The sequence below is a fragment of the Bos taurus genome, chromosome 11, assembly GCF_002263795.3.
Source record: "Bos taurus isolate L1 Dominette 01449 registration number 42190680 breed Hereford chromosome 11, ARS-UCD2.0, whole genome shotgun sequence".
NCBI lineage: Eukaryota > Metazoa > Chordata > Mammalia > Artiodactyla > Bovidae > Bos > Bos taurus.
The window spans coordinates 75548674-75573891 of NC_037338.1; the positions used below are offsets into that span (position 1 = coordinate 75548674).

Here is a 25218-nt window from a genome sequence, read left to right on the forward strand (position 1 = left end):
CCACATGTTTAACTGCCTGTTGCTGCTGCTGCTAAGTCGCTTCAGTTGTGTCCGACTCTGTGCGATCCCATAGATGGCAGACCACCAGGCTCCCCCGTCCCTGGGATTCTCCAGGCAAGAACACTGGAGTGGGTTGCCATTTCCTTCTCCAATGCAGGAAAGTGAAAAGTGAAAGTGAAGTCGTGTCTGACCCTCAGCGACCCCATGGACTGCAGCCTACCAGGCTCCTCCGTCCATGGGATTCTCCAGGCAAGAGTACTGGAGTGGGGTGCCATTGCCTTCTCCGGTTTAACTGCCTATTTGCCACCATTGCCATGTCTCAGCAGCCCTCACACTTAAAAAAAAAACAAAACAAAACCTTAATCTTCTCCAATACACCTGCCCTCTCCCAGTGTTCCCAATGCCATCAATACAACCTGAGGAACAGAAATTTCGGTGTCACCCTTAAGACATCCGTTTCCTTTATTTTCCTACATCCCACTTACCACTGAGGTCACCCACCTCCACCTTTTAAGTGTCTCAGATTCATTCACTTCTGTCCCCCTGCACCATCAGGTCTCACTTGGACTCTGGCAACCATCCCGGACCTGAACTCCATAATCTTCCTCAGCACTCTTCAGCAGGTTCCTGCATGGCAGCAGGGCCAGTGTTTAGAAAATGCCATTCTCTTGCTTAAGAACCACCAAAGTCAGGCAGCACTCTTGCAATAAAGACAGAGATTGCATATACGGCCAGCAAGACCCAGCCTTCTCTCTCCCTGCCTAATTCTCTGGGCTCCTCCTGGACCACACTTCCTCTTGCTTTCTCAGCTCCAGCCTCTCTGACTTTCCTATTTTTCCTGCAAAGTGTCATACTCTCACCTCTTCTGGCTACATTCTACCTGACTCCACTGCCTGCAATGCCTCTTCCCCCATCTCCTAGCTCAACTTCCCTTTAAATCCTGAGGTCAATCATCCCTGTAAATCTCAGCTCAGTCATCACTGGCTCCCTGAACCCAAATTGCAGTGAGGCTTGTTGTTACAGTCCAGTTTGCCTTCTGTCTGAACTACTGGTAAATGCCGGGCTCCCCCACTGGACTGGAAGCTCTTTGAGGGGAAGATTCAGGCCTGTTTTTGCTCCTTGTTGAGTTCCAACACCAAGTACCATGCCCGGCATGCAGAAAGCACTTGGATATTTGCTGCAGCACAAACAATGGGTCTGGGTTTATTGTAGAAGCTTTATAGTCTGGCTTCACAGGAGACAGTTACAACATATAGGACTCGTTCATGGCAACATATCCTTCGGAGGGAGATTTTCAAGTGGGAGAAAAACAACCTTGTGGAACTGGCATAGAAATCAAAGAGTAAAAGAAGAGTTGTCCAATGGAGGAAACGCACACCATCGGAACATTCACAAGCCGTCTGTGTGGGGATGTGGGGAGATTCCGCCCCCACCCCCGGCCATATGCTCGGGAGAAGCCAGGGAGGAGAAAACCTTTCCTTGCCCATAGCTGACAGAAAGCCTTAATTTGGAGAAGATGACAATGTCAAGTTCAGTAGGGCTGCTGAGAACCAAGTGCCTGGATGTGATGGCTATATTTCCGGTCGGCATTATTCTGTTTTTGCTCACTTGGAGGGGCTGTCTGTGTGCTGTGAATGGAGATCTTGAGTGTCCTTCAGGGCTCAACAATGGGGCAAGTAGTGTCTGATTGTTTCTTTCACTCTGGTTTGTTTGGCTGTGAGCGTACACCAGGGTGAAATTAAACCTAACATCAGTAACAGCAGACTCTACCCAATTGGTCTGAGACATATGTCCATGGCTGGCTCCTACATTGTTCTTTATGGCAAGTCCCTCTCACCCCCCACAAAGCAGGGCTGTGAACCCCAAACTCCCAGCTGAACACTGAGCTTTTCAGCACATCCGAGTCACTAAAGTTGTCCATCCTTCAGGAGAGGCCTACAAGCACTGCATGCCGAGATGGTACACCCCAAACAAATTTTGTTGTGGACTCAGACTCAGCATCAGAAAGAAATTTCATTGAAATGGTAGATAGGACACAATATAAGTTCTACCAAACACTATTGGCGGTAGATACAATCTTTTGGTAAAATGATAAGCATGTTTGAAAAGACTTAAAAAAAGTTCAATAACCTGGCAAGATACAAAACAAATACATAAAAATTAACAGCTTTCTCAGCAATAAATAACTCCTTAGAAAAATATAGAAAGATCTCACTCTGTATGTAGCCTCTAAAAATGAAGTTTTAAAGAACAGGGCAGAGCTCATATGAAGAAAACCACAAATGTTTACAGAGAGATATGAAAGTAAACTTAAATAAACAGAAAGAGAGAAAGTAAATGGAATAGCATGCTCTTGAATGAGCAGACTCAATATTGCAGTCAGGATGTCAACTCTTTATAAATCAACTTATAGACAACATCTAATTCATATGGTATCATGTAAAAAGAGTCAACAGGAGATTTTTTAGGCTGTTAAAAATGATTCTAAAGTTTACCTGGGCCAGTAGATGTGTTGGAGATAGTAGCTAAAAATATTTTGGAAAATAATAATAATGTAGTTGATCTGTATACCAGATTTTAAACCATAATATAAAAGCAGCTGAATTATAACAACATGGTATAGTTCTAGGTCAGAGAACAGAATAAACAGCCTGGAAACATGCCCTCACTAATATAAGAATTTAGTCTTTAAGAGAAATAACATTTCAAACTGGGAGAAAAAAAGCTCATTCAATAAACAGAACTGAAAGGATCACATAACTATTAAGAAAAAAGTTAAATTCCTACCTTATATCTTACAACAAAAGCAGATAACTTAGAACCAGATAAAATTTGAATCTATAAAATGAAATAATGACACAGGTAGAAAAAAATGTGAATGAATAGATATCTAAGGCTGGGAGAGGAAAGGATTTTTCAAGCATAAAAAATGAGAGGAAACATCAAAGTGAAGAAGGCTGACAAATAGGACAACACACAAATTAAAGGCTTCTATACAATCCAGAAACCATAAATGAATTTAAAAGACAAATGACGAACTGGGAAAAATATTTCTAACATGACACCAAAAGGTTAATATCCTCTTATGCATAAAGAGCTCTTACAAATCAATAAGAAAAAGATGAATATAAACAGAAGAACAGGCAAAGGACAGGAATGTCAATAAACACAGAAACAAATGCTCCAGCCCACAGGTAATCAAGGGAGTGCAAATTGAGACCACGAGATACCATCACTCACAGCTCCAAGAGACTGAGATAGTTTTAAAAGTTGTCATAGGTAAGCGTGGAGTAAAATAGGTGTTCACGTGCTATTTATGGGAGAGTAAATAGCACAGGCTTTGTTGGGGCAATGTGGCCGTGCAGATCAATGTCTTCTGTATGTTCCTACCTCTGATCTGACCTGTTCTAGGAAGTAATCTTAAGGAAATAATTCAAAATGTCTGTAGATATTTATGTTTAACAACAGCTGGTTTTTATGTTATTTATAATAGCAAATCATTATCTAAATATCCAACGATTGGAAGTTAGTTAAATAAAATATGGCACATTAATATAATGGAACATAATGAAATGCAGCCTTTTAAGATGTTTCTGAATATGTAATGATGATGGAAAATCAATACAAGGTTAAGATGGGAAAAAGCAGGAAATAAATAAATATAAATATAAATATAGGCTTCCCGGGTGGCGCTAGTGGTAAAGAACCCGCTTGTCTATGCAGGAGACACAATGATCAGGGTTTGATCTCTGGGTCAAGATCCTCTGGAGGAGGGCATGGCAACCCACTCCAGTATTCTTGCTTGGAAAATCCCATGGACAGAGGAGCCTGGCAGGCTACAGTCCATGGGGTCACAAAGAGTTGGACACAACTGAAGTGACTTAGCATGCACGCATGTGTGTGTGTGTGTGTGTGTGTGTGTGTGTGTGTGTATATATATATATATATATATAATTCTTTATATATTATATATTATACTTATATACTTATATATATAGTATATATATAGTTATATAATATATATTATATATATATATAATTCTTTTAATTAGAAAGTTATACATATGTGTGTGTGTGTGTATATATATATATATATATATATATATATATATATAGTACATCCCAATTCTACTCAAAGTGATAAATAATGGATTCTAAAATGTTAATTGTTTTTATCTTTTAGTGATGAAATTAGGCATGGCTTTTCTTTTAGCTAAAATTTTCCATAAAGAACATTATTCTTTTAACTAGGACATTATATAATTTTAAAAGATTAAACCTCGGTAATTCTATTTCTAGAATTATACTCAAAACATTCTCTCATGTAACTCTCACAACCACACCATGAGGTTGATACTATTATCTCCATGTGACAAGTGAGAGACAGAGGCCGGGGTGAATAACGTGATGAGCCTAATGTTACTCTGGGCTTTGTCAGATCTATCTGACACCAAAATTATGAACCAAGATGATACACAGAGGGTTATAATAGGAAAAAAGTACACCTGCTGGGTGGAATGGCTGTGTAAACCAGTTTGCAGACATGACAGCATACCATGTAGGGTATTCTGATGTTAGGGAATCACTTTTCATGACATGGAAAGGTGCTCTATAAAGTTTAAAAATGCAAGATGCAAAGTTCATTGGCAACACGGCCCCAGCTACGGTAAAAATTCAAAACAAAAGGAAGACTCGAAGAAAATATGATAAAATATTAACAATAGCTCTCTCTAGACTATAGAGTTTTAGAGATTATTACCTACTTATCCAATGGACACGAGTTTGAGCAAACTCCAGGAGACAGTGAAGGACAGTGAAGCCTGGTGTGCTGCAGTCCATGGAGTCACAAAGAGTTGTACATGACTTAGCCATTGCACAACAACCTACTTCATCATACCTGAAAATATTACATAATGGGTGTTGCTTTTATTACCAAAAATGTTCCATATTAACTGAACAATAACAAAAAAAGAACACACCACCCATTATGGCTCCCTTCCTCATACCGATCTACCCACTAAGGCCAAGTTGAAGGCTCACCTCCCCCATGAAGTCCTCCTTGATTTGCCCAGTCCATTCAGCTCTGACCTTTTAAAACACGTCTTCAAAGTAGATCTTTGACTCCTGGCTTTAGAAATTATCACATGGGTCTCTTGGGACATCGTAGGTCTTGAGCTTAATTCCCTATCAAGTATTCTAGAATCCCTGGGTGGGAAGCCATCACTATGTTCTGTTCCTGAGCCTTATGCATGTTCACTGGTGCCAATAGAGCTGCCATAACTGTATCTTCCGTAGCCTGGGCTGGTCTGGGACAGGGGAGACAATTACCATGAGCAGGACTAGTCTATGATGAAGTCCTCACAGTCCACGGAAAATGACAAAACTCAAGAGTGAATTTTCTAAAACACTAAGTTTATTCAACTCTCCCATCTTCTGGGATTACATCCTTCCTACTCTTCAGTGGTAAAACATTCATCACTTTTTTGAAAAGATGGGGTGAAGAGTAGATGGTAATTGTAAAAACTTGTTTAACAATCTCATAACTGGCAACTTCATGTTGCTTCCCCTATTTTCATCACATTTCACGGTCCATAAGATACTAAACATTGCAACTAACTTTTTTGAAGAAGGGAGTTTATTTTTATTACATTTGTAATCTAAACAGTGCTGGCATCCTTTGAGCAGAACTAGAATATTATTTGTTGCCCTTTAGAGAAGGATTCCTAACTACCCAATCTCACATAGCTTTCCTTTTCCCAATTATTTTCCCTCATATCATGTATAATTATCTAGATTATATTCCAGTATTCATTTGCTTTTTTTTTTTTTAATGCTGTCCCACTATGGAGAATGTATGTCTCATGAAGATAAGGTCTTGGCCTGGTTCATTGTTGATGCATGTAGTAGGTGCTCAATAAATATCTTTTAAACAAATGAAGAACCTTGGAGTGGGAAAGGGTGGAGGAGGACTTTGGTCAGAGTTTTAAAATATTAGAAAATCAAATTTAGTATTAGAGTTATTGATGGGTAAAATACCAGTTCTGGAATTAGTTCTAGCTACATACTAGCTATATACTAGCATGTGGTTATCTTGTATCCAGAGAAACCTCTTATAAAGGTTTCCTCTGGTGCCCAGTCATTCTGGGAATAAGACATTAAAATCAGAGTAAACACACTGAGCAGGATTCCTGGCCGGTAGCACTGGCAGGCCGTATTTAGTGGAAACATACATACAACTCAATTGCAAGCAGCTCTCCATCCCCAGTTTCTGATTAACACTTTCCTCCCCCAGTGCCTCTCAGCTTCTCTTCAAAAACAAATCATTTTTTTCACTGTAGTTGATGAGAAAATGCCCTCTTGTGGGCGTGACAGTGGACCACCTCGATAGTCTCTGAAAACGTGATTGTTGAAGAGAACTCCTTCATCAGACTTAAAGGTTTTTAAAAAAAATTCCAAATATCAACCCTTTGTTAAAGTGGAAATGCATTTTCTAAAAGGCCATTAAACAGTACTCGACTCACTTCTGCATGTCTAACTTAGCAATGCAGGTTCTGATTATCTTGAACAGCATCATCACAAAGATAATTATTTTCCTTTCTAAACTCCTGTACGATCTGCTAATGACGGGGTGGCTTTTTTTTTTATCATCGCCCAGAATCTGCCTCCTTTCTGCTCCCAGGAAACCATCACCTGAGATTGACAGGCAGCAATTGAAAATAATAAAATTATGTAAGATGAGCTTGTAATCACCAGCATTTCACGAGCAGCAAAATGCATTTCGCTCTGGCTGAGGAACAGAAAGTTTCTTCCTCATTTTAAATCTGTATCAGAGGTAAAGCCTTCTATTAAAACACAATTCTCAGTACACTTAGAGCCTCTGGCAGACTGCCAAGGAGACGATCAGGGAACCACTGCTGCAGAGAAGCAGGCCGTCAAAGGCCTAGAGGAGCATCCTGAGAAACGGGCAGTCTCCTGAATTCTTGGAGGGTTCCACCCACAGCCGCCCTCACCGCTCTGGGCAGTCTCCTCTGCTAGTGGACACACACACGTGCTCACACACACACTCACTCCCCCACACACCTCTTTCTGGAAGGACGTGGGATAGACAAACATTCAGAAAATCATTCCCTTTTACTCTACACGCACACACACTCACTCTCTCTCTTTCTGGGTTTCTTCTTCCTTTTTCACTCCTTTTTGTCCTGTGTTACTGACATCACCGTTGTTATTAAATTATAAACCCTGTGGTCCAGGATCTGGTTAATTGCAACCCTTTTGCTGGATGTAATTTACAGGTACAAGTGACCACTTGGGGGCACAGTTATTTGAGAAGGCTGGCACTCGGCTTGCAGGCAACAAGACAGGCTTTTTGGGTTTAGCATCTGCTTTAGCTTAGCTATCTCTGAGAAGAGAGACTCCCCCCAATCCTGGGTCCTGCCGGAGCCACAAGATGAAATAGAACCTTGAGAGAATTGTTCATTTAAGATGAGTCTCAGATTCACTGTGAAGATTATTACATATGGAGTTACATGAAATTATTTTGGTCCTTCCTCCCTCAAAAAAAACTGGTTGTTTAAAAATCTCCTCCACATTGTGGCCTGTCCTTTTCCTGTTTTCATTGCTATTTGTGTGGGCATGTACACAAACACATCGCTCACAGTGGCAGGTGGCAAAAATTAACCTTATTTGCATAGTTAAATTTCTTTCCCCTGTTAAATAAGCTTTTATTTTATGATAAATATGCTGACAGGTTTTTTAAAAATCTATTTTTAAGCTGGAAAAATTTTAAGTAGAATTTTAAAAGCAGAAAGATGACTACTGTTAACATTATGGCACATTTTCAGTCATTTGTTCTGCGTTCTTTTTTTTTTTTTAACATACTTGACATCATAGTATATATATATAATATGTCCTTGGTTTCTTTTCATTAACAAAGTTTCCTTTTAAAAAAGGGTTTTCACGCTAAACAAACTCACAATGATAAGTCGCTTAAAGAATTTTGTTCTCAAAGCCCAAAGAAGTGTTCTGTATTTTCCCTTGTCTCCTGATCTGAACACAAGGAATGTTTTTCATGCCATCTCTTTGCCAACCCTACCCCAGCACTCAAACACGTACTGTGAAGACAGATAGTCCCTGAGACAAACCAGGCTGTCTGGGTTCATCGTTGGGCAGAGGGGAGACACAAACCCGGGTCGGGGGAGAAGAAAGAAGGTGGGTGGGGGTACATGGCAACAGCTGGGAAACACTGGGCTTTCACCAGGGACCCCAAGGCCCGGGGCCTCAAGATAAGCATGTGAGTTAGCATCCTGGGAAGGTCTGTGGGTGGTGTGCAAAAAAACGGGAGTGAAGATCATCTTTTGTGGCTCAGATTTGAATGCACAGTCATTTCACATCCCAGAGAAGGGATCCCTTATCTAGTCACACGTTTTAGGAAGTCATTTCTGCTTGCTTGTGACAAAAACCAAAAGAGAAAATTCCCCGGGGTTTGCACTCTGTCACCCAGCATGGCTTGAAGCAGCACGGAATTCACAGGAGGGGATTCCCGCCCAGACCCGAGGCTCCCACCCCTTGTGATGCTGTTTCCATGCTCTAGGATTTGGGGCTCCAGTCCCAGCTCTGCCTCTCACTGGCATGTCTTAGACGGCACTCCTCTGGGCCTCACTCGATCAAACTGTGATGTGTGTCCGTCACTGCCCTACACTCTAAGAGGAAAATCAACAGAGGGATATAAACAGAAGGGGAGGTGCTCAATCCCCCAGGAGCAGTCGGCTGGAGACCCTTAAGAGGGGGTTACATGGAGAACCTGGGCCATAGGCTCCTCCTAGAGGAAGCCGTGAAGGATAGGAAGGATCTGAACTGGGCAGAGATGGGCAAACCTTCCAGAGATGGAAGAGGGGAGTGGGGAGCCAAGGGCAGCCTCAGGCTGGCAGAGTGGCTCCTCTGTCCCCAACGCATCTTCTTACTCCCCAGCCACGTGGGGGACCCAGCTCCCTGCACCCATGGGTAGGTGGGCATAACTCATCAGGCCTTGACTTGCTGAGATAGGCGCCAGGCCCCATTCCCTTGTCCCGGGAGCATGAGCCCTGTGGGTTCTGGCCAGGGAGCTGACCACAGCGACACAGGGCCCAAACACCCCACAGCTGTGCCAGCATCTCTCAGAGGTGAATTTAGAGCAATGCATCCTTTAGAAATCACAGTGCAGACCTAGGCTGGCCATCTAGGGTTACTCCTCACAGGGCAGAGTAGATTCATTAGCTGAATTGGGCTTGTAAGCTGGTAGATTGGGCATGGGGGTCCTGGGTGTTCAGAGGGAGGCACTTGGACAGAGGGAGGGTGACCGTCATCAGCACACCTGCCTTGGGAGGTCCTCCAGCTGCCTGCTTGGAGGTGGAGGGGTAGGGGAGTGGGGTGGTGCTTCCCAGTGACCATGCTCACCCTTATCAGCCCTGTGTCCCAACAGTTCTTTCCTGGAGGCGACAGCCCCGGCTGCCACCTACACACCATCCTTGCATCGTCTACATCATGCAGTGAGGCACTGCCCAGGAATGTGGACGTAGGGGAGGCAGATGAACTCAGCTTTCACACAGATGAACTTTGTCTGAATTCCTGCAAGGCAGGAATGACCCTGCCCCCCACTTACAGGCCTGTTAGAGGCGGTACGTAGAGCAGCAAAGCTATTATTAGTGTTATTATACGAGGTGGCTCTGTTCCAAGAGATGAAGGAACCTGCCCAAGATTTCATCATTCCTAGGTGGCCCTGCTAAGACGCTGAGCTCAGACCCATATGGAAGTGAAGGCCACGGCTCTCGAGCACAAGGTCTCACTACTACTTCAGGAGCCGAGATGCTGCCCAGAAATGTGGATGTGGGGGACGGCACTGATCTCAGAGTCAGACTGCACACTCACTTGAGAATGGGTCACAGCAGAGAGGGCAAGGTCACCCTAACGACAGAATTCTCATACTAAAGGCCTTCGTACTGTGGCAGAAAAAACATGTCAACTAGCCCTAAGGCTGCAAACCACAGAGGAAGGGGCCGAGCTGGGGACCGATCAGCCCAGCCCTATTCTCTGTCCCTACCCCTGGCATCTGGTCAGTTCTACAGGTGGCTGCTTGGGCTAGGAAGGTATAATCATGGCTCAGAGACACTGACCTTTAAGGCCATCTGCCAACCTCCTGTCTTCACAGCAGAGTCACCACACAGTCTCCTGATACTCAACTTCCTGCATGATGTGCCTTTAAGGGAGAAATTTGTCCAGCAGCCACAGGAGCATCTGGTCTACCGGGTGTCACGCTTTCAGTGAAAATCACCCAAACGCCACGACCTGGAGGTGGTTCAACTCTGGGGAAGCTGCCAGTCCTGCAGAAAACCCCCTGCATGGAGAGCTTGTGTGACAACCCCAACTCATGGGGATACTCCCAGTTGGCCAGCTAACACCCTCACTTGCTGCCAGCTGTCCCCAGACACCGCAACACTCAATGTCTGTCCACAGGAGAGTGGACACACCAACTCTGGTACATGCCATGGAACCCTATTGAGCAATTAAGAAAGAACTACTTGGGGGAATGTCAACATGGATAAATCGCGCCTGGGGTGGGTTGAGTGAAACCAGTGGGTACCAGGGTATATACTACATGCTTCCATTCACACGGAGTCACACAGCAGTCAGAACTCATCTCTGGTGACTGACATCAGAAAATGTTCAGGAGAAGGGGGCTTGCTTAGAGGAGGCACACGGGAACTTTTTGGGGTGATGAAATGTTTTACATTTTCCTTTGGATGGTGGCTCCAGATGTATATACAGTTATCAACACTCAGTGAACTGAACACGTATGGTCTGTGGATTTTATTGTGCTGCCTCAACTGTTACACCTCAAATAAAACACATACGTATATAATAATACATACAATGCCCAGCAAAGGCTAAGGTATACAAATTGTTGAACTGTTAAAGTGAGTGGCTTTTTGCCTCTAAGCAAATGATTTAAAGAATTTATTAGGAGAGCCAGTTTAGAATCTCTTCTTTTTATTGTGGTAAAAACATATAACATAAAATTTACCATTTTAACCAGTAAGGTGTACAGTTCGGCAGCATTAAATACAGTCACACTGCTGTTGCTGCTGCTGCTAAGTCGCTTCAGTCGTGTCCGACTCTGTGTGACCCCATAGACGGCAGCCCACCAGGCTCCCCCGTCCCTGGGATTCTCCAGGCAAGAATACTGGAGTGGGTTGCCATTTCCTTCTCCAATGCATGGAAGTGAAAAGTGAAAGTGAAGTCGCTCAGTCGTGTCTGACTCCTAGCGACCCCATGGACTGCGGCCCACCAGGCCCCTCGATCCATGGGATTTTCCAAGCAAGAGTACTGGAGTGGGTATTGTCCAAATATTATCACCATCCATTTCCAGAACTTTGTTATCTTCCCAAACTAAAACTGTGCCCACCAAACAACAGCTCCTCATTCCCCTCTCCCCCAGCCTCTGGCAACCACCATTCTCTGTCCTGTCTTTATAAATCTGATTACTAAGTACCTCATATATGTAGAATCATACAATTTGCTGTTAAGTCACTAAGCTGTGTCTGACTCTTTGCGACCCCATGGACTGCAGCATGCCAGGCTTTCCCTATTCTCCACCATCACTTGGAGTTTGCTCAAGTTTTTGTCCATTGAGTCCATGAGAGTTTATGTCCATGAGATGCTATTTAACCATCTCATCCTCAAACAATATTTTTATGACTGGCTTATTTCACTTGGCATAATGCCTTCAAGGTTCAACCATGTCACAGCAAGTGTCAGACTTTTCTTCCTTTTTAAGGCTGATTAATATTCCACTGTATAACACATTTTATTTATCCATTCATCCACGGATGAATACTCGGGTTGCTTTTGCCTTTTGGCTACTGTGAATAATGCCGCTATGAGTGTGGGTGTACAAATATCTGAGTCCTTGCTTTTACTTCTTTTGGATATTTACCCAGAAGCAGAATTACAGAATTGTATGATAACTTTATGTTTAATTTTTTGAGGAACCTCTATTCTGTTTTCCTTGGTGGTCACACCATTATATTGCCACCACCAAAACCCATCAGGGTTCTGATTTCCCCACATCCTCACCAATACTTTTTATTTTCTATTTTTTAAAGAATTATAGTTATCTTATCTCATCATGGTTTTGATCTGCATTTTCCTAATGATTAGTGATACCGAGCATCTTTTCATGGGCTGGTTGGCTCTTGGTATATCTTCTTTGGAGAAATGTCTGTTCACGTCCTTTGCCCATTTTTAAAATCAAGCTGTTCGCTTGTTGTTGAGTTGAAAGTAAATAAGTTTTATTTGTAACTATGTGCAGGACTGAGTGAGGAGGGCATGGCAACTCACTCCAATATTCTTGCCTGGAGAATCCCATGGACAGAGGAGCCTGGCGGGCTACAGTCCATGGGGTCTCAAAGATTCGGACACTACTGAAGCGACTTAGCACACATGCACGCAGGACTGAGAATCCAGTCTCGTCCCCACCACTGTCACATGCTCAGTCCCTAGAGGTCAATCTCATGTCCCTGTCCCTGTCCCCAGTGGCTCCTAGGTAACACAGCACAGGAGCCAAGGGTCAGACAGGCGAACTGCTTTTCCTAGGACCCTTTCCCTAGGACCAAGGAGACCATACCTGGCCTAGGTGTCTCTTCCAGATATCAAAAAATGCTTCTGAAGATCAGACGTCCAGGGAGGCTTACCTAGAATAAAAACAGCTGGCAGCTACAGCTCTCCAATCGCAATTTCACAGTCCAGTGGGCGCCCACCCCTCCCCCACAGCCTCCCCAGGAGCCTTCCCCAACAAAGAGGGCTTTCTGTGGTTTCTGCAGAATCTGGGAGAGAAGTTTTAAATTCTGAGGTAGGAGCCTGAGCAGGGTCGCGGCTCTGGAATGCCCTTTTTGCTTGGGGATATGAGGGAGAGCGCAGGGGAGAGGCAAGGGCTGTCACCACAGCCCATCTGGAAACCCAGGGCTGAAACCATTGCCACCAGAGGATGGTTCGGTTCATGTGGCTTTATCTCAGCAAGGCAGTAGTCCCAGCTGCTTTCTTACTAGTCTCTCCACTGCTGCCGGTGACCTTCCCTCACGTCCCAGTCACTGGTGTCTTCCAGCATGTCACACAACCCACGTCCCTTCCTTCCTGAAAACCCCATGGGCTTCTGCATGGCCTGACTTCTGCCCCAGGGGTCCCAGAGCACCCTCATAGAGACCTGGGGCCGGTGAAAGAGAGAGGTGGTGATTTTGTGGAGAGGGGAAAAAGGGACTTCCATAAACCACAGTTTCCATAAAAATCATTTTTTTCCTCCTCTGGGGTAAAGGAGGAAATGTCAGATCCCAGTACCATTTAATTGTGGAGAAAGGCATTTTCTTCCACAGTGCATGAAGCCACCCCGGTGCTCTTTTTTTTTTTTCTTTTCCTGCAATGTGTGGCCATAGATCGGTAAGTTGAGAAGCTTCGGAGCTTCTACTTGGCACACCCAGGTTTCAGCAAGAAAAAAGTTCCTTTCACAGTTTGAATATTATTTAAGTTTTGATGATTAAAGCTGGCTGGAGCAGCATGAACTGAATAGATTACAGTGCTCTGCGTACAGCAGGCTCTTCGCTAGCAAGATCAGCCAGACACACAGGCTGCCTGCAGCCTCCGGGTCTCACTGACACGGCTTCCAAAATGTAACACACTTCCCAGATGCCGTGGCCCTGACCTCTTGGTTTGGAGAGCCAGAATCAGAGCATGGTCATCTTATACTTCTTCAGATCAACCAAACAAGTGAGCTCAATGGCAAAATAGCCTACCGCAACCAAATCAGTGAATTCAATGGCAAAATCACCTATGCATGGCTTATGAAGTCAGAATAGTGCAGAACTGCAACAAAAGGGCCTCATATTTCTTGTGCTAAGACCCTCAAGCTCTCACTCAGCATCAGAGAGCTAATTGGAGACGCACACAAACACAGAGGAGGAGCCCCTCGTCACAGCACCCCCCGACATGGCAATCGTTTCCTGGACAGGACAGAGCAGACCAGGCAGCTGTCCCTGGTACAGTGAGCACCATCAGACCAGCTACAATTCAGTCTGCCTGTTGTCCCAAAGGAGGAGAGGCTGGCCTCACTGATGAGGGATTCTAGATGGGAGCTTTAGAAAAAAAGCACTGCCTGTGGGTTGGCAGGACAAGTACATCTAGGCTCTCGTGTTGCCCTCTTCCCCTATCTGTGGTGAAAGACCCCAGGTTTTTGGGTTTTATTTGTATCGCCCATCTGTTAAGAACTGAAAGGCAGTCTTAGCATGCAATGCTTACCCACAGCTCTCACCACACACGGCTCTCTTGGCAACACGCGAGGGAGTCTGACGTGGCCCCAGACTGGTCCACACCTTCAGGGAGAGAAGCCAAGGGCTACGCTGTCAAGGGAGTGCCAAGTGTGACAGAAGTTTCTAAATGCTCCTTCCCATTTTATCTTGTCTCAGACTGGTAACCAATCTGTGACCTAGCACCGATCAGAGGACCAGGCCTGGAGCATCATTTTCTACTGGCCTGGACAGCCTGGACAGTGGCAGAGGCAACCAATCTAAGTGGCTGCGTGTAATCGTGTTGTGGATGCTTGCGGCAGCCTTCATGATCAGGTTCTTCCCCTGTGGTCTTTCAGAATTTCTCTGTTCTGAAAGAAATGCTGGACTGTCCCCTCACTATCTCCACCTGCTCTCCACATGCCACAGGCTTCTGGGTTAGACTGGGAACTCATGGTTGGGGTCATGTCTCAGGGCATCCAAACAGTGAGAAGCCAACACGTGCGAAGTCCAAAGCCAAAAGGAGGTCGTGATTCCCAAGGGAATCCAGAAAGAGCCACTTATTCACACGATCTGGAGTAGAAACCAACCCACATGTTCACACGGACTACAGTTATAATATGCTTGATATTGTTCTGAGCGCTGTAAACGGGAAGCCATTGAAACCTCACACAATTGATTCTTATCCGTGTAAGTCAGGGGCACCCTGAGAAGCCTTTGACCACATAGAAAAGCAGTCAGTTAGACCTAAGCCTTCAAGATAAACTCAGAATCAAACACTTGTTGAGTTTTACAAATGATGATGGCAGTGAGGTTAAGTGTGAAGGAATCTGAAATCGTACTAATGGGTCTCACTTCCAAGTTTATTTCAAGCCTTAAAATAAAATTAGCTGGACCTCACTTTATTATGTCAACTGTGGTATAATAATGTGAGTAATGTGGCTAAGTGTGTGTATATTCTGTTATTTTAATAATCAGTTTATATTCTGTATGAAAGGGAACACAGGCTCTCTCCCTTCTTCAGAGGTTGGCAGTCACCTGGAGGCTAGGCTTGTGCATCGCTGTAACCTATCCAGCCACCCGTGTTTGCACCCATTAGGCAAATGCTTCGTCTCTCCAGAACTAATCTGCAGAATGGGAATAATGTTACCTACATCACAAGGTGAGCAACAAATGAGATGCCATGTGAAAGGCATGGTTCTCTCCATCATACCTGCTCAGTAAATAGACTGAGTCTATGCTCATTTAGAACTTTCAGAAAAATGAATGTATCATTAAAATTCCTTAGGAAGCTAAGTTCAGCTGCAGTTTTGATCCAAAAGCATATGCTTAAAGCTGGAAATATGAAAAGAGGAGATAAAAGAGAAAGGTAAGTTTTTGTTTTGTTCTAAAATTCATGTTTCACCTTTCCCCACCACTTCTCAAAATGTTTATAAATATCCAAAAGGAAAACACGGATGATCTGGCAACTGTTTGGTCTAAGCCTTTGACTAGTTTTTGCTTTTCGCAAGACAAGAGAGAGCCCTTCTGTTTGCTCTTGCCTCATCGTCTCCATTTCTGACCCGGCTTCGAAGAGCTTTGCAGGGATGCCTGAAGAAAAAGAAAACCTCCTGCCTGATTTTTCCTTGAGGGTAGAAACAAGCCCAGGAGTGAGGCAGGGAGAGGTGGTGGAGCTGGCCAGGCTGGTACCCAGCCACCCCAGAACACCTGCTGGGTGTTCCTCATCCAGCATCATTTCCTGCCTGATTCCTCAGTTACAGGTTTGATCAGAGGCATGGTAGCCATGCCTTCTCACAGTGAATCTAAAACTGGAGAAGTCATTCCTTGGCTGGGTGAGGGTTAGAAGAGTTCAAACAGGGAGAAAACACATTTTTGTGGTATGTGCCCCAGGTTGTATTCATATCCTCTTATCCATCTCCAAAATAAACAAACACACACAAAAAATCCTCCACCCTGCCCCCACTAAAATAAAGAATTAAAATAGGCCAGAAAAAGTTGGAAAATACAGTTATTGCCCTTTTACGGTGGTCTCTATGATTGTGAGGCATTTTGTTTTTCCTTAAAACAACACATTTATGAAATGCCACAAATTAAAAATCTCAGTGGGGACAACACCTCACAAGTAAGTGTATCATGAAGGACGGACTAGGACGGACTCTGCATCGATTCTCACAAGTGCCAAATAAATTCAAGTTAGCACGGGAAAGAAGCAGCTCCAAGAAAATTAGTCTTCAAAGTCTCAAGTCATAAATCCTTAAAGATTCCATTTAGATCAGTTATAATTCATCAACAAACATATTTAATAGATAGATGCCCAAATATAGCATCTAAAATTCCACACAATGTAAAACTGTGGAGATACAGCGACACAGCGACTGAGTGAAAGGTAATCCAAAAAGCAGCCTTTGATGTCTATTACCTGACACCTTCTCTGGGCATAAACTGATCCAGGCAAATAGTTTTTCTATCAAGTTCTGTGCCAGGCACTGTATTCGGTACTGGGACTCAAAACAAACATGCCCAGATCAATCTTTGGTGGTCCTAAATGTATCCTTAATCCTTTCTACATTGTTTCTGCTCCTCAATTTGCTGTTTATTACACTGGATCAGCATGGAAACAGATGTCATTCAAAAGCATCTAAAAGTTTTTTCTCAGCATTCCAGGAGTAAGAGTAAATGAAAGCAGGTAGGCAAATCCCAAAGTACTGTGAATGTTGGACCTGGTCAATATTCTTATTAAAGCTCACAATCCCTCGAGTAGAATTATTTCATTTAAAATGCTAATTGGCACAGACAACGTGGTACCTGGTACATAATAGGCAGTGTGCTGTGGTGCAAATGAGCTTCCCAGGTGGCACTAATGATAAAGGACCCACCAGCCAACGCAAGAGACATAAGAGGTGTGAGTTTAATCCCTGGATAGGGAAGATCTCCTGGAAGAAGAAATGGCAACCCACTGCAGTATTCTTGCCTGGAGAATCCCATGGCAGAGGAGCTTGGCAGGCTAGAGTCCATAGGGTCACAAAGAGCTGGACACGACTGAAGCAACTCAGCATGCACACAGTGGTGTGAATGCATCGAGACACAGTCTGGAGTCTCAAACACACACACACACACACACACACACACACACACACACACACACACAGCTTGAAAAGAAAAGACAAGACAGATTGGTAGTTGATAGATCTAGGCTCAAACTTGGATGTACAGTATAGCTAGATTCATGGCCTTGGGCCAGTTGATTACCTTTCTGAGCCTCATCTTCACTTGTAAAAGTGTGGATAATCCCTATCTTGCAGCATTGATATGAGGATTAGAGGTAATGTATGTAAAGTACTAAAATACAGTGGGCAGCCATAACTGGAAGCTGTTATTATTATATTATTGGGGCTTGATACAGGTTTGATGATTGAATAATACGCAGATTAGTTGACCTCTAAAATCCACATCAACTCTAAAATTATGATACTAAAAATGGAATTAAAAGTTCACATATCAAATCCACTCAAGGATATTTTTAACAATTGTAATTGTGATGCAAATCTTTTTTCAGAATAAGTTCTGGTAGTGAAACTCACAGAATACAATATATTTATATATACCCTGGCATATTATGAAAATGTTTATGATCAAATTTAACAGGAGAGCTGTCTATGGTCTCTGAGAGCTCCAGAGGTTGCTGCTGCCTTCTCCATCATGACTGCCTCTGTCACCGAAGCTCTCCTTTCTAGAGTACTTCTTGAGGTTGGACACTGTGAGGCAGGTTTTAGCAGTTATCTTGGCCACGATGATTCCCTCCAGTTTCATAAAAGAAAACGGAGGTTTACTGAGATTAAGGATCTTTCCAAGGTCACACAGCTAGTAGGCACCAGGCACTAGACTTCAACTCTGACACTAAGCCCATTCCTTTAGCCACTATGCCATATCGCTGTAAGTCACACAAGCCCTAAAAGCAAAACAGAAAAGAGATTGGAGAGATTTGTGAGGAAATGTACACACAGAAAGGGAAGAGCAAATCTACTGCATTCTTCCTCTGACTGTCTTCTGTGGACTGCATTTTTACCATCTCTCTTCAACAGAGGATCAATGTCACACATCTGTGAAAAAGTAGAAGAATCCACCACTCCCTTGTCTGGGTATATATGCCAAAGGATTGAAAGCTGGATTGTGAAGAGATGTATGCCCACCCATGTTCACAGACACGCACTGTAGGATTTCTCCTTATATGAGCCATCAAAGTAGTCAAATGTATAGGAACAGAAAGTAGGGGAGGGAGAGTGGGCAGTTGACGCTTCATGGGTATAGAGGGTCAGTTTTGCATGATGAAAAAGTTCTGGATATCCATTGCACAAAAATATTAACAATATTGAACTGTACACTTAAAAATGGTAAAGATGATATAGTTTATGTTATGTGTTTCCTTTTACCACTATTTTAAAAAGTAAAGTAGTAGAATATTTATTTGTATATGTGTGTGTATATACACATTTTATGCAATATATATTTGTATATATGTATGTGTATATATTTATATATATATATTACATATATATACACACAAACATTATTGTTGTTGTTGTTTAGTTGCTAAGTCATGTCTGACTTCTGCTGCCATAGTCCACCAGGCTCCTCTGTCCATGGAATTTCCCAGGCAAGAATACTGGAGTAGGTTACCATTCCCGTCTCCAGGGGATCTTCCGGACCCAGGGACTGAACCCACATCTCTTGCATTGCAGGCAGGTTCTTTACCGCTGAGCCACCAGGAAAGCCTACACACCCACACATATATTAACATATTGTTAAAAGAGTCCGTGATTTTAATATGTCAAAACTCTAGAAAAGAATTATAAAAATTGATGCCAGTGGGGCCAACGGCAGCCTTTAAATGTTTAGGGAGCTGACCTCTTGGCCCAAACCTGATTCCGTATACAACGCTCTGCCATTCCTGTTCTAGCTTCTGAATCATCAACTGCTACAGAGTCCAGAGTCTGAACCATGTGAATTTCATGCAAATATCTTCTCTGGTGGCAAATGAGAAATCTTCCCTTTCCCTTCCTAAAGGTGGAGATGCCCCAAGCTGTAAAGTTCATTTCACAAATAATTAATTGTATTGCTCCTTCCAATGATCAACATACCTCATCTTTTTCTGCAGTTTCAATTTCCCTTTTTTCAAGTGATTTCCTTTCTGACCTAGGACTTCAGGAAAGTAAGCTGGTAGCTGTTGTAGAAAGAATCAGTTTGCTTTCAGTGTGATCCTGATCTCAGAAGGCAGGTAAAGAATTCTGACACACTTTTTCTGCTTAACCAAATTATTAAGACTATTTTTTTTTTTAGCATATTAGGAGATAAATCCTGATTTCCTAAGTAATAACAAAAGACTATCTGTACAAACTACATTTTCCCAGTTTCTAAACATTTGGCTCTATACGTGATTTATCTGTCCACAAAGAGATTTCTTTTCTTTCTTTCTCCTTTTTTTTTTTTTTTTGCTGTGCTGCTTGTGGGATTGTAATTCCCTGACCAGGAGCAAACCCTGGGCCCTTGGCAGTCAGAGCACCAAGTTCTAAGCATTGGATCACCAGGGAATTTCCCACAAACATATCTCTTATTCTCTAGTAAAACCTACATGGTTTCTGCTTTGGTTTAGCCTTACCCACTGCAACCAAAGGCTGGATTTCTTATGCATGGTGTTTATTCCTGCTCCTACCCCTCAAGTAAGCACTTAGTTGACCGATTATAGAATCACAAGATTGGTTATAATTCCGTTTCTCCATCTGACTTTGAACTTAAGTGCTCCAATTATTTCTCCTGATCCTAATAAGTCAGTGGCGTGCTAATGCTTGCCTTGATATTTCTGAAATATGCAGGGTATGATTAGCATGGGACTGCATCATTAGAAAGCAAAGTTGAAAGCGGGTGAGCAAAATCATCACTTGCATTTAAGCAAAGCTGCCTGTGCAGTGAACTTACAATGTTACGTGATCCCAGAGATACTATACACTGTGAGTAAACATATACTGTATTTGGAAAAATAATCTGATGTTCCAGAACCTTCTGTCTTTGGCTACTACTGAATGAGACAAGATCCTAGGACGACGGGCTTGTTCTAATATACAAAGTCCAAAAGTCTGTTGAGCCAGATATAACTGAAGACATAAAGAATCCCTGAACCATGATAGGATAGGAGGGGAAGAAAGGTAGAAAGGAAAGAAGGAAGGAGGGAAGGAAAGAAGAAGGGAGGGAAACCTTTAGTCAATTCTGCTGGGTTGGATTGACATCTCCAGGCCAAAAAGTCAGAAAGCTTTAAGGTAAGCCTGCTGGAAGAAAAAAGAAGAAAAAACCCATGCATACACACATATCAAATGAGATGCAAAAAACTACATTAGCTCAGTGGTGTTATCTGTATGCAATCAGCAATAGTGTAAACTTTTGGGAACTAGCAGAAGGGGGGGAAAAAAAAGAAACATTTTAAAATGGGAATGATTTGCAGCCAAATCAATTGATAAATGAAAGAAAAAAAGATGGTACAACTGAATTGATACCAAAGATTTATAAGGTTGACTAAGTAAACAAAAATGGAATGGATCACCATGGAAATGCATGAATATTAAAATAAGCAAGATTTGAATAGACTAATGATATGCCTCACTTAGACTGACAGGTGTTGATAACAACTGTGACACTCAATCCACACCAACATCCACACTTCTAACATGTTTATTCCTAGAAAACATGGGCCAGATTGAAAGGTTCCTTTGGTAAGAGCTCATAAGGAAAATAAATTTTCTACTTTTAAAGGGACTAACTCAATTCTCATTTATCTACTTGAAAAATAAAAAAGGTTTTACCTATTTGCTTCCTGGATATGAGGAGCTGCATTTAGCAGAAGTCATTCTCCAGGGCTCTACTAGTCTTTGTTCCAATAAACCTCTCACAGAACTGAATTCTCAGTTTGGCTTATCTCCTGCACTGAGTACTTGAAGTATGACCACCACTCATTAGAAGCATAATTAAAAAGACACAACCTAGATTCCTCCCTCCCATCACACACAAATGAAAACCAATAACCCTTAATCTATTTGTTACCATGGCTACCATAGGGTATTTTATTTCAGTACAACTCTAGGTATTTCCTTTGGATTGTTGCTTGCAAATGAAAGTTGGAGACCTATAAATTTTCGTTAACTGTGCTACAAATGGAGAGACTGAACAGAAGAAAATGTTTTTCTTAATCATGAATGAATATGGTTTATAAGATGCTTGTGCGGAAAAGTTATTAAAATTGGTTAAATGCATCAGCCCATAAACCAATTTAAATGCCATTAAATTTATATAGAGTTTAAGGGCACATATGCTAGTAATTCTCTGATTTATAGCAGGATGATAAATCAAGTGCACTCAGAAGAGTGTACAGGATGGAGACTATATTCATCAGTGGCACATAGCTTCATATTTGTATAAATGCCTGAAATATATGACTACTCAAACACAGGCATGCCAACCAGCCTTTAAAGTATTCACCTGTGAATTATCCAACAACGTTTTGGCCTAGAGTCGCGAGGAACAATCGATAAAGTTGTTCATCATGCCCACTCCAGAAGAGTAGCTTTGCACTTTCCATTGTAATTTTTAAAAAACATCACGAATGAGGTGGGCTAATTAAATCTGCTGTCATTCATCCTAAACCGAAATAATTCCTTAAATCTGCCGTCCCAGGGCTGAGCTGGAGATAAGACCACACAACAAGAAAAGGAACTCTTAAGTGACTAGACAGATGACTTTAAAGCGACTGAAATTAGGGTAAATACAGCTGTAACCAGGACAGATTTATCACCGCAAGAGGAGTCCGAATCCCAGCGAAGCTCGGCTGGTGAGAGGCTGGCGCCTGCAATAGTGGAGCCTGACTGTCCCTGAGCCGAAGAAGTGGAAGTTTCACGGGCAGCTGCAGCTGGGCGTCCTCAGCGGTCCGGTCCCTCCAGCGCTGAGGTCTCCCCTAATGCTACATAAATACCTGCGTCCACGATTCGCCCCGGGCTAGCCGCGGCGCAAGCACCGTAGGGAGCCAGGAGAGCGTTTGCAGAGCGGCAGGGATGGAAGAGGCGGCGGCTCCTCACCCATCAGCATCCCTAGGGACCCGCCAACTGACCCGTGCCTGCCATTGGGTTTCAGAGCCCAGGAACCACAACTGGCTTCTCCGCTGGCGGACCCAGGCATCCGAGACTCGCGCTTTGGCCCCATCACCGTTGGCTGCAGGCAGGCAAGCAGGCAAGGCGGCGCGTCCCCGCCTTCCCCGGCCGACGCAGACCTGACCTGCCCGGGAGCTGCCTCGGACCTGGGAGCTGCCTCGTACCTATCCGGGATCTCGACTCTGCTCTCTCGACCCCGGGCGAGCGCTCCCCTCCCTCGGGGCCCGGGGCCCGCACTGCCTAGAGCCCGCACCCGCGCCGCGATCGCAGATGACCCTCGCGCTCTCGGCCCGCTCCAGGCCACAGAGACCCGGACGTGAGCCCTCTGCCAGCCGGCACCTCCCGCGGCAGTCAGGGCGCAAGCCCACTCTACCACACCACACATCTCCCAGTCCACACTATCCCGCACATAAACAACCCCTCCCCACCCAACCCCACATCCTCGCCGCCCCACCATCCCGGTACGCTCTCCTTTCCGCGCCCCGCAAACACGTTGGCACCCACAAGGTGCTAAGGGAAGGGGAGGGGGTCACAGAAGGTCTGTGCGGGTTTCCTCCCCGTGGTTTTCACGTTCCTCTGCCTCGAAAGTTACTTGGGATTGAGTGAAGAGACCCGGTCCCCAAATGCGGGGTCTGAGGACGGGAGGGGGCAGAAACCCCAACCTGGCTTCCCGCCGCACAGAGGCGCGCACGTCCCCAAAGGGTCGGGCGCGTAGCCGCCTCCAGAGTCCTGCCCTCCGGTGCCTCCTCCTGGCCCCCAGCCCGGCCCGGGCCCTGGGCCGCTCCAGGGAGGTGGCTTGGAGAGAGACGCAAGCTCTCGGGCCCAGCTGAGAGGGGCTGCTTCGGCGGGGGTGGGGTGGGGGGTGGTCATATTCGCTTCCAGCACCCACTACCACCGCAACATTGGCCCCGGGCAGCCCGGGGGCATCCACACCCGGGGGCAGGAAGTTTTTTCCCCCCCTTTTGTCCCCCTGGAGCAGCGCAGGCGCAAGGGCTCCTGCAGCCTTGCGAGTCCAGACGCGGGAGGCTCCAGCCGCCGCCGCCGCGGGAGCCGAGCCCAGCGTTCCGGGTTCTCCGGCCCCGCTCCCAAGCCCGGCCCGGCCCCACGCAGCCTCCAGCACCCTGGTTCCCCGGCGCCGCATCCTTGGCGCCCTAGCCTGCATCTTACCTCCGGCCGCGCGGCTCTGGCCCCGGCCCGACGCGCAGAGAGTCTGGGGTCGCGAGTGGGCGCAGGAGGGCTGATGGATAGGGGACGGCGCCGGCGGGCAGAGGTGGCTGGGGCCGCTCGGGTCCTGGCCGGGAGAAACGGATCCAGGTCCACCTCCTCCTCGCGTTCCTGCTCTCCGCTTTCTCCCCCCTTTTCCTTCTCCTCCTCCGCCGCCGCCTCCCGGCAGCCCAGGGAGGATGCCCGAGAGAGGGAAGTCAGTCCTTCTGCCTGTCAGCCTGTGCGGCTACGCGCGGCGCGGCTCTCACCGAGGCGGCGGCGGCGGCTCCGGCAGCATCGCTCCCCCCGCCCCCCCGGCTCTCCCCGCAGCCGCGGCGGCCGCGGGGCTGGGGTTGGCTCCGGGCTTGGGGCTCGGGCTCCGGGCGGGGGCTGCGCTCAGGCGCGGCGGCCGCGGGGACTGCGGGCGGGCCCTGCGGAGCCGGGGCCGGGGCTGCAGCTAGATCCGCGGCGGCGGCAGCGGCGGCAGCGGCGGCGGCGGGGGCTGGCGCGGCCGCGGCGCAGGGACCATGCTCCCTTCTGGCTCGCTCCGCTCCGGGTACCGTCTGCTTTAGCTGCGAGGGAGGCGGGCTTCGGCGCGCAGCCAGGGGCGGGCGGAGCCAATCACGGGCGCCCGAGTGGGCGGGGGCGGAGGGTGGGGGAGGCGGGGCGCCCCCGGCCGGGCACCCGGCGCTGCTCCTCGGGCCCGAGGGATCCCGGGCAGCCGCGCGCCGGGGCCGGGGGCGGAGTGCTCGCGGGTGTGTCCATTCGTCCATCCGCCGCCCCCGCCCGCCCCCTGCGGTGGCTCCCGGCTTGCCCAGCTCGGCGGCCGCGCCCGGCAGATGCGCGGCGCTGGGTCCCGGCCTCCTGCGCCCCGGGCCTCCCGGCCCCGCCGGCCCCGGGTTGGCGGACGGGACCGAGGCGAGCTCCCCGGCCGCGCTCAACACCTGAGGAAACTGGCGGAAAAGTTTGAGAACGAAAAGTCCAATCGTCTTTCAGCTTCCGCCCTCCCTATGACACTCCAGCCACGGTAAGGAGCAGGAATTGTCCAGGTCCCTGAAGGACCTCGGCCGGCCCCGTAAATCCTGACCACCGACCCTCTCTTGTCCGTGCAGGTTCGACTCCCCTCGGTGTCCACGGACTTTCCTGTCTACACCGACCCTCTTGAGTCCGCAGGACCCCTCTCTGTTTCGACAGCGCCTGCCCTGGCCACCCCAGCCTTGCATGTCTTCACTGACTCCCGTTCTGTCTACACCGACTTTCTTAGTTCCATCACTTCTCTGTCTCCACGTGCGGTCTCCACGGACCCTAACTTCCACCCTCATAGGAGAGGTTTGGCTAGAGGCCCGTGGCAGCCCCTTTTGCGGGCTTATCCACTGTGTCAGAGCATTTAATTTCAGCACCAGTCTCCCCTTTCTTGGTAGATCTAGATCTGGTTTTTATTCCCTGACCTCTTCCCCTTCTCTACCTTACCCCTTCATTTGGTTTTGATTTCAGAGGAGATGTATTCCTCCCCCCCC

General features: G+C 46.0%; 1 protein-coding gene across 1 annotated transcript in view; it reads right to left on the minus strand.

Annotated features, from left to right (window-relative positions):
• Window positions 1–24036, minus strand: part of KLHL29 (kelch like family member 29) — a 332208-nt gene extending 308172 nt beyond the window's left edge. The window contains exon 1 of the mRNA NM_001164494.1: window positions 23666–24036. The gene's annotated coding sequence lies outside the window, so the exon portion shown is untranslated. The remainder of the gene's footprint in view (window positions 1–23665) is intronic.
• Between the last annotated feature and the right edge of the window lie 1182 nt (window positions 24037–25218).